Here is a 12325-nt window from a genome sequence, read left to right on the forward strand (position 1 = left end):
AACACTTAAAAATGTTGATGATGCTACTGAAATAGGAAAGTTACATGTGCATTATTAACTCATGTACAATTGATCTTGATTCTAATCAAGATAATTTCTGATTATAGGTTCCTTTCTCAATAGGACAGTCTCAATAAATCTTATAAAAAGAATTTCAGTTTCACATTAAACTTATTATGAAACTTAATAAACTCTTCAAACCCCAGCATAACTAATAATTAATACAGAAAATTTTCACATTAAAGTTGTCCTACACAGTAAGAAAATTCCTTTCCATGTTTTTCTTATTTATTAACACCTAACTTGGTAATTTACTCAGCTATATAACTATTTTAAATATTTTCCCAACATTTTCAATGTTAGTTTTCCAGGAGGCATTTCACTTGTCCTGTAAAACAAGAAAAGGAGCTAACATTCATTAATGAGTATCTCATAAGGATATGCTAGGCACTTTACACCTGGAAGTGCATTTTCTAGGTAACTCCTCTGAGCTTGTTTCCATAGTACCTTGCACAGTTACACACACGTTAAGTAGCAAAAATCCAGGTCTCTCTCACTCTAAAACACAAGATCTTTCTAGAATGTATTTAAAAACCCACCTGAGCTTCACCACCCTTTTTTCAGGAGGTAAACAAAATTAACTTTTAGATAGTGAAATAGTATGTAGCTTGTTACATAAAGAAGTTAAGAGTTAATTTTGATAGATGTATATCGACTCCCACAAATATAATGAGCCAATCCAAGATTCACATTCTATAGCTCAGAATCATGTAGGTGAATTCAGAAATACAGCCTTTCATTTTACAAACAAACCTAAGTCCGAAGGAGTTTGGGACTCCCCAAAGTGATTCTTCTACCATTTAGTACATAATTATTACAGAATATAAAGGGCAAGAGATAACTTTGGGATCCCCATTTATATGTCTTTCTAGGCTTTCAGTTACAAGTTAGACTAGAAAATGTGTGACATATTAATTACATATGGTGTACCATAAACATTTATAGGGAGGCCATATTCCAAAAAGCCCAGAAACAGGGATATTTATTTTTGCTGGGATGGGGAGAAACATGACTAAAATGGAGAAGTTAAATAGTACTTTATTAGAAGCTAGGATTTGAAGCCTCCCAGCTAGGAGGAATCATAAACAGGTACCAAGTTACCTAGAGGCTAACATTTTTTTTTTAAGATTTTATTTATTTATTTGACAGAGATAGAGACAGCCAGCGAGAGAGGGAACACAAGCAGGGGGAGTGGGAGAGGAAGAAGCAGTCTCATAGCAAAGAAGCCTGATGTGGGGCTCGATCCCATAACGTCAGGATCACACCCTGAGCCGAAGGCAGACGCTTAACCGCTGTGCCACCCAGGCGCCCCTAGAGGCTAACATTTTTGTTAGCAAAACTCTCTCTGCACTTTGAAAGCATTTTCTCTCCTTCCTCCCTAATCACACACACAAAACTCAAGACTCTCACTCCTCAGAGTACAGCTACTAGTTAAGTTTCAAGTTTAAGGAATTCAGAAAAAGTATGAGTGTAAACCCTGCGTTGGGAAAGAAACTTTTAATATAAATCTCTAATGGAGTAGATTTTTTAAAGTAGGTCTTTCCACTCCTACTGCAGGCCACTATTAGGTTTCCCTTTCCCACTCTCTGATCTACCACGAACAACGGTAAGTACCATCCAGACACCACCTCCACAGATAAAAAGTTACCAGTTAGGGAAACAAAGGTTTGTGATGGCAACTCCAAATATGTGAAAGTACGAATGTGACCCATTAAGACAGACTTTAAAAATTTAGCCATTGTCTATAGGATATGCATTTCATCTTAAAAAGGAATTTTATTTTCTACTAATAAAGTACCTGAAATGTGTTTTATTTTACATCTTGAAAGTGCTCGTTTAATTTTAACATATGTAAAGCATTATGCAATACCTGATGTAATAATAAATATTACCTAGTATTACTTTACATTATATATTCAGAGTACATGGGTTTAGCATCTCCTTGAGACTGATAATGATTATGATCATGCCTATAATTTAAGAACCACATTTGGTCTATTAGAAATTTTTCAAACATTTTATAGTTAACATTTCACTCCATTATATTAAGATTTCTCTTTTCCATGGATACATAGCTTTTAAATTATAACTTTGGAACAGTTGTGAATATCAATGCATCATACTCCTGTAATTTATCATCCCTAATTCTTTCAAAGTCAGTCAAATGATGGATGCACTTAAAATTCCCTTTTATCACATCATGTTAAAATCTACATATCAAATATTTCAATTATGCTTATCTTTTCTCACTAAAAATACTGTGACTATATTGTCTATGTATTTATTCAGCTCTCAACAATCTATTTTTCTGCATTTCTAAAGCCTTAAAATAAATTCACTCTAAGCATACATTAGAAACTTAAAGATTAGTGGGATGATTTTTTTTAATCCTGTGGCTGGCTACTTTTCAAAGAATTTTAACTTCTCAAGAGACAAGTACTAAAATTATTCTTCTGTATGTCAAGATTATATGATGAAAATAAATTTTATTGCATTTCAGGTTTTTTTAATTCTTAAGGTTCATTTTCCCTTTCTAAAACATATACTCAGCACTAATCTCTTGGTGGTTTCATTTAATTGTACTGAACCTTCTTGTCTTTGTAAAAAGTTTAACAACACATATAAAAACATTCTATTACTGGAAAAACCAGTTACAGAATGGATTAAAACCATTTACATATACACGGTTTTTCCAGTTATAGATTATATCCCTATAATTTCTTTTATTCTGCCAATTTTACTATTTTCACAGAATTCTTTAACTACAATGTTCTATTTCCCTATCGACTACTCTTAATGCCCCTCCAATCTCCAATCTACCTTTGCTCTTACTGTACTCACGGAATCAGTGTAGTCCCCGGTCTCCAATGACTCTTTCCTGATTTAACCCAAAGATTTCGGTTTCACCCTTTACAAGTCTGATGCACCAGACACTAGTAAGCAAGCATCTCATTTCACTGAGGCCAAAACAGCAGAACATTTCATTGTATTCACATCTTAGATTGTTTATCAGATACACAAACTCACAAGTCCTGGGTTTCAATTACCAACCTTCCTAAGAAAACTTCCAATCTTCCTCAAATTCTTCATGACTCTATGTATTATATGTAAGGTATATCCAGTTGAGCTACACAAGCACCTGAAACTTAGCCTACTAAAAACAGAATTCATCTCTTTTCCCAAGGAGAAAAATTTTGTCTCACATTACCTCCCTGCACATGACACACATTAAATGTTGAACAATTGTTAGAACAGAAAAAACAACAAACAGGTTTAAGATACTGATCAATTTACAAGCTTTTAGAGAAAAATGAATGATTTTTCCCAATATACACAAAATTTTGGCCTTTTTTTCACAAAAAAACATTATATAACTAGGAAGTCAAAGAAAAGTTAGCAGGGAAGCACTGGAGCCTATCTGTGATGTGGCTTGAAATATTACATGATGGTAAGACCTATCCTTCAAGTATGAGCTGGAAGATTTCTTAGCTAAAATGGGAACCTTATAATGTAGCAAGAGGCAGGATTTCTTACATCTTCTCCTTACCTCCAATCTCTTTTCTTTTTCCAAAACATTCTCTACACTGCAAGGAGAATTATGTTTCTAAAATATGGAACTAATTTGGGCAATAATCAAAAATGCCTCCCAAAGCATACTAAACAAACTTCAAATTCTTTAATACGGTATTCCACTATAATATGGTGTCAGCATATCTGTCACATTTCACTTCCCACTAATGTACTCCACCCCATGCTCCAGTCACCCCATCCTCCTCATCCATTAAGACCCAGAAAAAATGAGGGACTTGTGATATGTGTCAAGCAGTAACTATGCACTAAGACTACCAAGATAAAAAGAGTTCCCAGCTATCAAGAACCCCATTTGACAGGGGCGCCTGGGTGGCTCAGTCGTTAAGCGTCTGCCTTCTGCTCAGGGCGTGATCCCAGCGTTCTGGGATCCAGCCCCACATCAGGCTCCTCTGATGGGAGCCTGCTTCTTCCTCTCCCACTCCCCCTGCCTGTGTTCCCTCTCTCGCTGGCTGTCTCTCTGCCAAATAAATAAATAAAACCTTAAAAAAAAAAAAAAAAGAACCACATTTGGTGGAAACACATACAACCAAGCAAATCAATGTTATTTAGCATAAAGGCGGTGACAAAAAATACAAGCAGGATACAGAACAGCAAATTATTAATTCAAACTAATAAGATCAGAGAAAGCCTCATAGAAAAAAATAAATAGCTGTTCATGGATCAAAGAATAATAATTAACCTTATGTAGCAAATACTATATATACCAAAATCTATTCCATTGATACATATATTAATCCTCATTTTCTTAGATGATGAAAATGAGAGACAAAAAGGTTTAAGTTAAACATAATAATAACTATCATTTATTGAATACTCACAACATACCAAGCACTGTGCTAAACACTAAAAAGGAACAAAATGGAATTAAGGCTCTTAATTTAAAAAAAAAAAAAATTGTGAGAGAAGGCAGCTTTCTCATTTTGTACCTCCACTGGTAAGTTTTTTAAGATTTTATTTATTTATTTGACAGAGAGAGAGACAGCTAGCGAGAGAGGGAACACAAGCAGGGGGAGTGGGAGAGGAAGAAGCAGGCTCCCAGCTCTGCGGGGAGGGGCTCGATCCCAATCAGGCCCTGAGCCAAAGGCAGGCGCTTAATGACTGAGGCACCCAGGCGCCCCTCCCCTGGTAAGTTTTAACCTCAATAAGATTCTTTCCCGAAACAGGATAAATTAAAAGGATAAAAAAATATGATAAAAATGGGGCGCCACTGGGAGCCTGCTTCTTCCTCTCCCACTCCCCCTGCTTGTGTTCCCTCTCTCACTGGCTGTCTCTCTGTCAAATAAATGAATAAAATCTTTTTTAAAAAATGATAAAAGAAAAAGGATTCATTTAATTACCCATACCCTACAGTCATAATTTTTTAAATTTAAACAACAGTTTGCTTTGTCCAATTTTCTCAACAGCATTAACTGATTTATTCAACAAATAATCTATGAATTATCTACTCTGTATAAGACAAACAAAGGACAATTGTTTTCCTCCACTTCCTACCAAAATTCCTCTAAAACGCATTAATTCATTCTAGAAGAGAAAAAACAGATGGGATTATTTTGGGGATCAAGCCAGTGCAGAAAAACTGCAGCCTTGAAGAAACATGCACACACCCACAAGAAGGCTACACCCATGGAGAAGACATTCCTGCCAGCAGAGCCTGGAGAAGTACCAAACCTGGAAACAACAAAGAGAGAGCACAAACAGTCTGTAGGATTAAAATTGGATGATTATAAATAAATAAATAAATAAACCAAATAAATAAATGAAATTAGGATGATTAAAAGATGTATATGGAACAGCCAACCCAAACCTCTTACTCCATTCCTTTACACAAAAATATCAGCAACAGTGTTGGCTTCTAGCTAAAACCATGTTTGTTTCTCTTAATTTAACAATTTACCCTGAAAGCATTAGAGCATCTTCATACTCCCTAACAAAACCTTCCTTATTTTGGACATACTGAGGGAAAGGAGGATGCAGTTCTTTTCCTGCATTTCACCCATGGACCCTAAAGTGAGGCCCAACAATTGATACTGTGCTCAAGAATCATTAAAAAAAAAAAAAAAATTTTTTTAAGGAAAGCAAAAGCACAAGAAAAAAGATGAAAATAAACAACCGACCTGAAGGAAACACAGCTATTTCTGGGAACAGAAGATAAATGTTTAAAATTTGTAAGTGATATCCTAAAAGAAATTCATGAAGGCACTACATCCATTAAAAAAAGAGCACCTGCAGGGGTGCTTAGGTGGCTCAGTCAGTTAAATGTCTGACTCTTGGTTTTCACCCAGATCATGATCTTGGGGTCTTGGGATCGAGTCCTGCTTCAGGCTCTGCACTCAGCAGGGAGTCTGCCTGAGATTCTCTCTCTCTCCCTCTGCCTCTCCTCCTGCTCATATGCACACGCACACACACTCTCCCTAAAGTAAATAAATCTTAAAAAAAAAAAAAAAAGACCAACTGCAGTACACCTGAAACAAATATAACCATTTGTTAACTACAATGGAATTAAAAAAAAAAAAAAAAGAGCAGCTGGGAACTATGGGAATAGAAGAAAAAAATAACCTTTTCTGAGGTCTGAAAAAAGAAATTAAAAAGGAGAACTGATAATCAGGGAAATGGACATCTTGGATAGATCCTCCATATTACTTAATTTTTTTTTTCTTTTTGTCCTTTTTCTCAATTTGGAAGAATCTCTCTAAATAAAATTCCAAGTAGAACAGAGAAAATGGCGAGAGAAGTAATAGAAGAAAATTTCCCAGAAGTGAGCAAACAGAACTCATGGCTGCCATGAAGGACACATGAGAAAGGATCCACACCTAGAAACATTCTCATAAAATATCATAAAACCAATGATAAAGAAAAAGAGTCTAATAAAATCTTCCACATAAAAAAGCATATCACTTTGGAAAAAAGAGAACCAGACTGGCATTAGGCTTCTCATCAAATGAACTAGAGGCTAAGAGGCAAAGGAGCAATGTCTTCCAACTCTTGAGCAAAACAAAATGATTTTGAACTATGAATTACATTCCCAAACAATTAAATGAGAGGGCAATATAATTGTATTTTCAGATATATGAGGCCTCTGAAAATTAAATTACCTGCTTTTTATCCTTTCTGGAAATACTATTTGAAATTAGTTATACTTCAACGACATGGAGAAAAAAATCTGAAATAAAGGAGGACATGGAATAACACAAAAAGTAGTCTTGACCCAGATGACTGATGAGTGAAACCCCAGAATATAGATATGCTACAGACTTGGAAAGCAACTAATATATATTAGAAGTAAATGTTTGAGAGCTCAATGTATCTTTAAGACCAAAATTAATTCATTTTAGCAAATAGAGCAGTATTATTAAGAAGATAATAGGACACTTTAAGTGGCAGAGGATTAATACACTTACATTACCTTCTCTGCAGTTTCAATTACACCTCTGGGTTTTTAAAGTGAATAGTACTTGCATAATTATAATATTTAAACAGTTTGTAGGTTTTCAATATTTAAGAATCAACCCATAAACAAAGCACAGAAGATGAGAATAAAGTCACAGAATGTAGATATTATAAACATGTAGTAACAGTAGATTGCAGAAGTACTGAAAATGATAATAAAAGCTAACACATATTACATACTTAATATATAGGAGGCATTACGCTAAAAAAAAAAAAAACCCACCTTACATGTAATAATTCATTGATAACAAAACAATAACACTGTGGCCAAAAGAATGGGTTCAGGAGCCAGACTGCTTGTAGTCTGATATCCAGTCCCATTGCTTACCAGTGTGATGCCTTTGGCAATTTGCTATATTTCATTAATACATTTATCTCATTTTATGACTTCTGAAATTGAGAGGAGTCTCATCTCATACTCACTAGCCTGTCATAAGTTTAACTGGAAGCAGTTACTTTCTTAGTAGTACAAAAAAATAATAGTGAGCTTTAAAAGAGATGGCAAAAGGGGATTGTTATAGCTTAAAAGAGACTTTAAGACAACAATTGAATGCAAGGCATGACTCTGATTGGACACTGAAAGGGAAAAAGGGTAAATAAATTGTAAAAATTGAAATTACTGGTATTTTTCCAAGGTGCAAGAGTAGTATACGTCTTAGGTTATATAGGAGCCTCCTTTTCTTAGTCACTGACTTTTTTCAATGTCCAGGCCAGTGGTCCTGTACAAGATGCCACATTTGGGATTTGATTACTTTCTTAGGTTTGGCAAGAATACAACATATGTATTGTTGTACACCGTTGTTGTGGTATACTTTGATTTTAAAAATTCATTCTTGTAGAAAATTCTTTGCAAAAACTTAAAAATATAAAGCATGGGATTAAAAAAAAGAATCATGCTAGCCTGGTTTGAAATCAAACGTCCACTCTCCTTTTGTCCCCCTGTACCTAAGAAACAAATACAATATTCACATGTGCACCTGTATATTTGCTGGCATTCTGTCACCTGTGTTTGTGTTATATTTTAACCAAAAATGTCTGAAGGCCAAAAGCTTTTCTTTTCCTTTATTTTTCCCAAAATGTGCATCCCAGTTCTCTTATGTCTTCTTTCTTATTACTGCAGAGTAAATTATATTCAAAGGAGGACTTGGAGGGGGAAAAAATCAGTAGTGGAAATGAAAAGAAAAGGACAATTATGTTCTTAGGCAGCCTCTGGAGTAATTAGTGCTACACAACCTCAGACTGCACACCAGCTGTTCAGTTGAGCAAATAGCTTTGTTTTTACTGGTTTTGCCCTTTCTATGTCTAAATGAGAAACAATAAAGAGATTTTGCGGGGCGCCTGGGTGGCGCAGTCGTTAAGCATCTGCCTTCGGCTCAGGGAGTGATCCTGGCGTTATGAGATCGAGCCCCAAATCAGGCTCCTCCGCTATGAGTCTGCTTCTTCCTCTCCCACTCCCCCTGCTTGTGCTTCCTCTCTCGCTGGCTGTCTCTATCTCTGTCTCTGTTGCATAAATAAATAAAATCTTTAAAAAAAAAAAGAGAGATTTTGGGAAACTTTTAACTCAAAGCCCAACTGTTTGGTTCTCATTTGTCATTCATAAAAATTTGGATACTTTTTTGCTCCATACTTTATAGAGTGTGGCATAAATATATTAACTTTATGTGTATGTGAATTATATTAGAATATTGTTTTAACTTGTATCTCAGTTTCCTCTTCAGTAAAATGGGGAAAACAATAAAACCTACCTTTTGGGTTATTATGTGGGCTGAATCAATTAAATAAGTTTATATCTATTAATTGCTTAAAATAGTGCTTAGACACAATAATTGTACATGAATAAAGAAACTGAATCATTTTTAGTTCTTACATTTTACCATTTGTTATTTTCTCCATTTGAAGGATAAGAAAACTGAGCTCTAAAGAGGTTAAGTAACATTCCCAACGTCAGACATGTGGTTAGGTGGTAGAGCTGGGATCAGAATCTGACTGGCCTAACGCCTAAGCCTCTGCTCCTAATCACCTCACTATTCAGTTGCACAGTTTGTATATAATTATTTATTCAGCCATAGCCTTATTGTTGGAAAATCAGATATCCAGAGGGGTTTTTTTTTTTTGCCACTACAGATATGACACAATGAATATCTTTGTACCTACATTCTTATGTATCACGGCAAATCCAAAAAGTAAAATCACTAGGCCAAAGGTTTACACATTTTTAATTTTAACAGAAATTATTAATTTTAAAATATTTATTAAAGCAGGTCTATCTTTCCCTTTTATAGTATCTGGATTTCCTATCTTACTAAAAAATGTGATCTCTACTCCATATCTATATCCAAATCCTCCATGATGATAACCAATGTGCATAATAATAACATGAGTACAAGGTAAGATTAAATGTCTTATGAATCATCAAAAATACAATACAGGGGCGCCTGGGTGGCACAGCGGTTAAGCGTCTGCCTTCAGCTCAGGGTGTGATCCCGGGCGTTATGGGATCGAGTCCCACATCGGGCTCCTCTGCTATGAGCCTGCTTCTTCCTCTCCCACTCCCCCTGCTTGTGTTCCCCCTCTCGCTGGCTGTCTCTATCTCTGTCGAATAAATAAATAAAATCTTTAAAAAAAAAATACAAACAGGACCATCTGGTATTATAAGCAAAGTAGGTATTCATTATATTGCCAATTTTTTGGAGTGCTAGAAAGGTCCCCGGCTTGCCCCTAAATATCTTCTCAATCAGTGAGCTATCACCTAAAAATTTATCATGAATATTCACGGTTTTCATTTAAGAGTCTAAACCGGTGGTTCTCAACCATGGGCCATTTTGCCTGCCAAGGGACATTTGGCAGTATCTGCAGACATTTTTGGTTGTCACTACTGAACGGGGAGGGATTGTTACTAGCATTTAGTGGACACAAGCCAAGGATACTACTAAACATCATACAATGCCCAACACAGCCCCTCACAACATAGGATCATCTGGCCCAAATCTCAATAGTGCCAAGGCTGACAAACTCTGGACTATAATCTGCTAAAATGCAAAAACACATTGTTTTCGATTTAATGTATAACTTAGCAAGCCCTCCACTTCAATCCAATCCAGTCAAGCCTTTTTTCCCTTTACTTGTCCTCCACACTGCCAAATCCAGTGGTTACGACCTTATCCTCAACTTATTACAACCCCTCAGCAGCATTTATTTGACTCAGCTAGTTGATTAATCCCTCTTTAAAACACTTCTTTCCCTTGACTTTCTTCACATCTCAGTTCACTGACTTTCTTTCTGTGTTAATGGGCACACCTTCCAGGCCATTTTGTTAACTCTTCAATGCTGTTCGGTATTTAATGGCGCAATGACCTTTTCTTCCCTTAGTTATCCTCATTTATATTCCAGAGATGTCCTCAGCCAAAACGAAGGCTTTAACCTGCATGTTAACCTTTCACATAACCTCTATATGCTGATAACAATGGTATTTATAACACCAGCCCTGACCTCCCCACTGAGCTTCAGACTTATTTACCCAACTTGTTAGCTCCACTTGGATGTCAATCTCTATAACTTAACATGTCCAAAACAGACCTCTTGATCCAGAAATTATTGTTATTGTAATCAAAACACATACTCAGTAAAATGTTAACAACTGAGGAATCTGGGTTCGATTCCTCCAACTTTTATGTAAATCTGAAATTATTTCAAAATAAAAAGTAGAACAAACAAAAACACAGGGTTCCCACCAGTCCACATTCTGTTCCTCCCTCTTTCCATAAACTGCACCACCAGTTCCTCATAAAAAAGATCTAGACATCATCAAGTCATCTTTGGAAGAACATGCCACATCTAATCCACCAGCAAGTTCAAGATGCTCTACTGAAAAATGTATTCCAAAGCAGGCCGCTTCTCTCCATTCCCCATTGCTACAGGCTTCCTAACTGGTCTCCCTGCTGCCACCCTTGCCTCCTGTATTAGTTTCCTATGGCTGCCAAAACAAATTAATACAAACCAGACAGATTAAGACAACAGAAATGTACTGTTTCACAGTTCTAGGGGTTAAGTCTGAAATTAAGGTGTCAGCAGGATGATGATCTCTCTGAAATCCCTTGGGAAGGATCCTTCCTTACCTCTTCCTAACTGGTGGTGGTTGCTGGCAATCTTCAGTGTTCCCTAGCTTGCAGATGCATACTCCAATCTCTCCCTCCATTCACATAGTATGCTCTCTGTATGTCTTGTCTGTGTCCATACTAGGACCCACCCTAATTCAATATGACCTCATCTTAACTTGATTACATCTACAAAGACCCTATTTCCAAATAAATTCACACTCACAAGGGTCCAGGGGTTAGGACTTCAACATATCTTTTGGGGAACACAATTTAGCCCATAACATCCCCTATAGCCAATTTTCCACACAACAGCCATAATGGTCTTCACGAATATGCATCAGGCCCTATTACTCTCCTGCCTAAAGGTCTGGTCCAGCTGGCCTCTTCCCGCCTCTCAAACATCATTTCCTACCACATCCCTCTTACACTCTAGCCAAACAGGCCTTCCTTCTGTCCCTCAAACACACCACACTCATCCCTGCCGCAGGACCTCTGCCTAGAAATTTCGGTGTGACTTCTTCGTCATCATTTCAAGTCACTACTCAAGTGTTACTTCCTCACAGAAGTTTACTCTTATCATCTACCTAAGCAGCACATATCAGAGGTATTCTCTTTCATACAACCCAAGTTTCTAAACAGCATTTGTCAGTACCAAAAACTATCTTATTTGTTATTTAAGTACCCCACTTATTTGAACATAAGTCAGATTTATTGAGCCAGATTCCATTATTATAGCCCCAGAGACTAAACCAGCTCCTTACAAGTATTTGTCATTTTTATTTATTCAAATATGGCTTTTTCTTTCATGACATAAAGATTTCCTATTTTACTCACAAAGATTAATTATACCCCTAAATTTTCTTGTATTTTTTTCTCTTTTTTGTGTGCGATTCATTTAAATCTTTAATCCATTTGGAATTAATCTTTGCATACTTGAGAAACAGGGGTCACATCAGATGATTCCAATGCAAAAAGTCTGCAATAACTCTGACCTATTAGATAAAGCTCAAACACTTCTGCAGAACATATGCAACCTTCCCTGACCTGACTGCTTCTGTTCCTCTATGGTACCAATCTTCTGCTGATGATTCCATCCTATCTTGTCCTCTGACTCCACCAAAAAGTCCTAA

At 36.3% G+C, this 12325-nt stretch overlaps 1 protein-coding gene across 14 annotated transcripts in view; it reads right to left on the reverse strand.

Moving 5' to 3' along the window:
* The window catches only part of ASB3 (ankyrin repeat and SOCS box containing 3), a 171753-nt gene that overhangs the window by 158008 nt on the left and 1420 nt on the right, over positions 1-12325 (reverse strand). The gene's annotated exons all lie outside the window — the stretch shown is intronic.

This window comes from Ailuropoda melanoleuca, chromosome 4 (genome assembly GCF_002007445.2).
Source record: "Ailuropoda melanoleuca isolate Jingjing chromosome 4, ASM200744v2, whole genome shotgun sequence".
Classification (NCBI taxonomy): domain Eukaryota; kingdom Metazoa; phylum Chordata; class Mammalia; order Carnivora; family Ursidae; genus Ailuropoda; species Ailuropoda melanoleuca.